Source organism: Lolium perenne, chromosome 3, assembly GCF_019359855.2.
Source record: "Lolium perenne isolate Kyuss_39 chromosome 3, Kyuss_2.0, whole genome shotgun sequence".
Classification (NCBI taxonomy): domain Eukaryota; kingdom Viridiplantae; phylum Streptophyta; class Magnoliopsida; order Poales; family Poaceae; genus Lolium; species Lolium perenne.
Genome location: NC_067246.2, coordinates 66,491,219 through 66,496,677, shown reverse-complemented (window position 1 = coordinate 66,496,677; position 5,459 = coordinate 66,491,219). Strand labels below are relative to the sequence as shown.

Sequence of the window (5,459 nt, the reverse complement as noted above, 5' to 3'; positions counted from 1 at the left end):
ACGACAAGAACGGGGAGGCCCTCAAGGGCAGCTACTCGAATTAGACGATCCTATAATGAGGATGTCATCGCACCGAGCTTCGAAGTTGAAGAGGATAATGGAGTTCCTAATGCTTCATCTTTTCCATGTTATGACTTTTTGCGCAATGCACGGCTGCTTGATGATTTCTTGTTCCTCATCAATAATGTGGGCTTATCTACCTATATGGAAGATGAGAGGAGTCAATACTACATGCTAACTAAAATCTTTGTTGAAATCTTTCAGTTCAACAACTCACACTTCTCACCAACAGTTACATTCAGGATTTATGATAATCCTATTACTATGAAGTTGAAGGATTTTTGTACTGCATTGGATATTGCCCCTGTAGGTACAGCAAAGAAGATTGAGAAGAGTCCCAAAGCTTTGGCGGAGCTTTATCGAGAAGTCACCAATGATGACAACCGCACCATTCAACGCAGCAAGATAAGAAACATTCAACTCCCTGCCATTAGATATTTCGCTTACTATCTTGCTACTAGCATTTTTGGTAGGGAGAACACTAGAAACATTTCTAGTTATCATCTTGCTTTTCTAGCTGCTGCACTTACTGGGAAAACATCTTATCATCTTGGTGCTCTTGTTGCTCGTCGTTTATCCAATAAGGGGCCTATCTTTGGAGGAATTATTGCCTCACGTATTATAGCATATCTAGATCTTCCTCTTGATCCTACTGATGGGAAATTAACTCCTACTAGTTGAATGCCCGTGCTTTGCCACGGTATTATAATATTTTCTACACTCAGCACATGTGAACATAATAAACTGCACACAAATATTCATGTCTCTACTATAAGATAGCCAGTAGTAATTCAAAATTCCAAATGCACATATATATATGTCACAAATCTGTTGGCACACATTACATTTTCAAAGACCAATGATCATCGAGAACGTTGCTCAAATGTGGTCCAGCTACATCAATATGAAATGAGCATGGGGGAGGCCCCTCTCCTGGATCTCTACCACATATATAGACATCAGCCTTTAGAACACCCGAAACATGCTTCTTCATTAGCATCTCTTTCACCATCCCCATTTTCGACCTGAACATAAGCCACACGATCTGGTTGGTGTTGCAGGGTTTGTCCTGGATCTCTTGCTAGTTTGGGTTGCAGTTCATTGTCAAGAAGATGTGAGGCTTTTCGTACGTCGCCAGGGTTCTATGATGCGATCAGTCTCATCTCCAATTAGGAAGTGGTCCTAAAAAGTAAGATCTAATGTGAAATTCGAAATTTAATTTTGTAGGGTCAAGTCGAGAAATATATCATATCATGTAGACATATATCTAAACATAGAAGGATTTGTTATGGTTTCATTTGTGTTGCATGAATTTAAATAAATCATCATCAGAGAACCCCAATAGTTGAGCCAGCATGCTTTACTCAATATTACTATTTGAATTTAAATAGCTGATGTCTTAATTTGTTACCACATCTCAAGTATGCACGTCTCTATTCTATCACATAAACTTAGGTGCATGACAAATTTAAGAGGTCGTCTCTGATTCCAGATGCATACCTTTTCACAAGCACAAAAGGTAGACATCAAGACAAACAAACGCCAACAATTTGGGTGTCAATCTTCTAGCAAGCGATCCTGAAAAATAAGATCTGAGGTGAAGTTGAGAGTTCAATCTCTACAGTAGAGCCTAAATGTTTTTTTATCAGGAATATACATCATTTTACGTTAGAAGAAAACACTAAGAGACACAAGGGTTATAATGGCAACTGAAATGAAAATAGCAAGACTACAAAAATAGCACATAATCTAAACCCAACGAAATCAAAAGAACTCCACAATAAGCTAGCTCACGCCTTACAGTTGAGAGTAAGGTGACCGGAAATTTTAACAGATCAGACCACATGTCCCAGTGAAATGCCAGAAAAGACCACCTCTGAGTGCAAATGTCAAAACTACCGTGGCGGCACGCTGGCCAAGCGACACGTCGCACATGCCGCCGTAGCCGGTGGCGGCAGGACTTGCCGCCGTGAGTGGTGGCGGCACGTTGGACGAACGCCGGGTGGTGGGCCCTGCCGCCACCGGCTGTGGTGGCACGCTGACATGGACTGACATGCCGCCACCGGCTGTGGCGGCACGCTTACATGGACTGACATGCCACGTCAGCGTGCCGCCACAGCCGGTGGAGGCATGTTGCCACGTCAGCGTGCCACCACAGCCGGTGGCGGCAGGGCCCACCACCCGGCATCGCGGACGAAGCTGCCCAACGTGCCGCCACCACTCACGGCGGCAAGCCCTGCCGCCACCAGCTACGGCGGCATGTGCGACGTGTCGCTTGGCCAGCGTGCCGCCACGGTAGTTTTGACATTTGCACTCAGAGGTGGTCTTTTTTGGCATTTCACTGGGGCAGGTGGTCTGATCTGTCAAAATTTCAGGTGACCGTGCATGAAGTGGGTGGCAGGTAGCCTGGATGTGATACAGCAAGTGATATTACACAAACTGCAGAGAACACATTATGAGTTGCGCACTAACACTGGCACACTGGCTAGTTAGAGATGACAATAGTTCTAAGGCTCTCTATATGTGGAAATTATAGCACATAAGTTAGCTACGATTATTCTAAGGCTCTCTATATGTTTCTTTTAGTAGGACAGAAAATATACATATTCTGAACAGATGGACCGACTGCATAGCATAGGGAAATCACCAACAAGCATAATATTAAGTTGATTAAATTTCTGCTAACTATGATTAATCAGTACCTGGTGGCCTACCTAGCAGTTTATTAATCAGTTACAAACTCATGTTTCATGCTTTAATAGGAATACAAAAAGTACTCTAGGAAATCCAACTGAAATAGGAATTAGACGTTCAGCTCACGATGGTAGCATGCCCATGTTTCAGACTCACGTGAATTGTAAGGCGTCAAAGTAAAGCACTAACAACAAAATCTCTGCTCATGTATTTTGATAAGCCCAACTAATTAAGAGCGGACCAACAAAGTGTATCTAAATGCAGTGGTAACCATTGCTCTAGCAATGTAAGTGTCAGACTTATTTCCCAATTTCTCACTTAATACCATTTACATGGTGTTCATAATTGAATTGTTTCAAACACTCTCATACCTTGAGCTTGCTAGGTCATGCGCCAAGATTAACTTTTTTTTTTTGAAATGAGGAGCAAAGCCTCAGCCTAGCCTCTGCATCCAAAGGATGCACATGGCTTTTTTTATTAAATTATTCACGAAGAGCCTTTCAAAGAGAATACAAAGATCAACTCGAAGCCACCATCCTAGCGACAACTCGCTATACCTACAAGACTGATGAAGGGGTTGCCTATGAACAAGGCCAGTACCTGTCATTATAACAACACACGTCATCTAAAAACCAAATGACTTCCGAAGCCGCCCATTGGCAGGTGAGAAGCACAACCAGTCAAAGCGGACTCTCGGCGCACGCCAGCACACACACTGTAGAAATCGCTACCGCCGTCTTCCTCAAACCCATCTCCAAGGGTGATGAACGCATTGACCTTTGCTAGGCCCGCCACCAAGAAGCCGGATAGCACATCCATCGTGCGCGCGTCCATCATCCCGCATCCATCACCGAAACACCGCCGCGACTCGCCAACCATGATACGGTAGATGAACACCACACCACTGCAACCCACCACCGTCCAGCAGCTGCTCCAAAAACGATGCCACGAGAGGTAGAACGGCGCAGATAGCGTCGCCATCGTCCGATCTAGGAGACCCAGATCTAGGGTTTCCCCCGGAGCAGCAAGATTGAGAAGACGCAAAATGCGACGACAGTGCCTTTAAGAAGGTTACGACATGTGACGTCGCCATCGCCCGCCATGACCGGGGTCGGAGCACGGTTTTCACCGGCAGCCACGCATCTTCAAACTCGCTGCTAGGACCAGATGTGGGATCAGGAGATAATCTGGCCGACCGCCTCTGACGGAAGGAGACGGACACCACCACCATACCCGGAGCCGCTGCCCCAGGATTCCTCATGATGCGGGAGAAGCCCAGGATTGCCTCACCGCCGACCGAGTATCAACAAGAACCGCAACACGAAAACAAGCCTGTAGGTGTCCATTTCAAGGACCTAAATAATAGGAAACCATAATATTAGTAATCAGCATTCACTGCTAACAAAATCACTTCACATCCTAACTATTGCAATAGTTATTATTTGGCCGACTGCTATGGAGACAATAAAGGCCGTATATAAAATGACCAACCGTTGGTGAAGTTAAACAGCAATGAGATTTATGCATCCAAACTGAAGTATGTCAACCTCGTGAACATGCATATTAGTAAATCTTTAGCAACGAGAGTATTTTATTTTTTTGCCCACCGAAGTCAATCTGTAGCAATTATTTTAATCAGGCCATAAGCTACAACATATTATTTTCAGATTTTATATGAGAAGAGGAAATATTACAGAAATTGGCATAACGAAGATGCAGTTTACTTGGACTCTGAAAATTGAGTTAGAAGGGTCGGCACGCAATGCCCTTGATGGCCAGATCCAGAGAAGATTACTGTTGAAATTCCGTTTCATGGGTACAAAGCAATGGAAGACGCATACACACCTGAGGTGTTTGAATACTGTGGCCGTGGCGAAGGCATAGGAGGGAAAGGGTACACTTTGGTCGTTGCCCAGCACCATCGTCCTACGGCTCCACTACCTTCGTCTCCTTCCCTATTGTTTGTCACCATTCTGAGGACCCTGTCCTCCTGCACGCACCGACCCGCGTAGACCGGTAGTCACTTGCGGCACAACGAAGGTGCCCTCCGCTGGCCACCTCGGACGACCCACACGCCAGTCGCTGTCATCTGCGAAATCTGGAACAACTGAGATATGTTAGCACGAGATAAATACATCTGAAATCTACATCTTGAGTGCTGCACTGACCTGGTGCGGCGGGGGATTTGCGAAGCAAGGAGGCGCTGCGGAGGATTGGGGAAGAGACGGCGCGGGGTAATGGGGGAGGTGGCATGGAGGGGAGTATGGTCAGCCAGGGATTTGGCGATGCGCACAGAGTTGTGGGCGGAGGTTAACGATGAACGTGGCTCACGGTTTCTTTCCCATTTTCAACTTGTGGTTTCTCCATTTTCTATAAATTGTTTTTGCCCGGGTAAAATAATGCGGCGGAGATTTCTTAGCGCGGGAGGAGAGGTGAGCTACCAGGACGTACCAACCAACTCACCACCTCTAGCCATTTAATATAGTAGAGATAAGGCTTGATATTGCTGCTATGAAGAGTCACCAATTTGTCACAACTGACTCTAGTTTAGAAAATATTGTCTATAAAATGTTGTTTATTGACGGGGATGAGAAGGAAATCCCTTTGCCGCAGGCTGACTTGTTCAGTGTTCACAGGAGACCGTGGTCGCGCTCTAAGGAGGAGGTGGATGAGCAGCTGAAGATACAAGGTTTCCACCAGTAGCA

At 45.5% G+C, this 5,459-nt stretch overlaps 1 long non-coding RNA gene across 2 annotated transcripts; it reads right to left on the bottom strand.

Annotated features, from left to right (window-relative positions):
* Positions 1–847: 847 nt before the first annotated feature.
* On the bottom strand, positions 848–5,162 carry LOC127341641 (uncharacterized). Of its 2 annotated transcripts, none has more exons than XR_007875684.2 (4): positions 4,923–5,162; positions 3,355–4,852; positions 1,561–1,638; positions 848–1,242 (listed from the first exon to the last, which is right to left on the bottom strand). It is a non-coding gene; the product is annotated as an uncharacterized lncRNA (long non-coding RNA). The 2 variants fall into 2 exon arrangements; XR_007875680.2 differs by having other exon boundaries at positions 4,600–4,852; positions 4,923–5,143.
* Between the last annotated feature and the right edge of the window lie 297 nt (positions 5,163–5,459).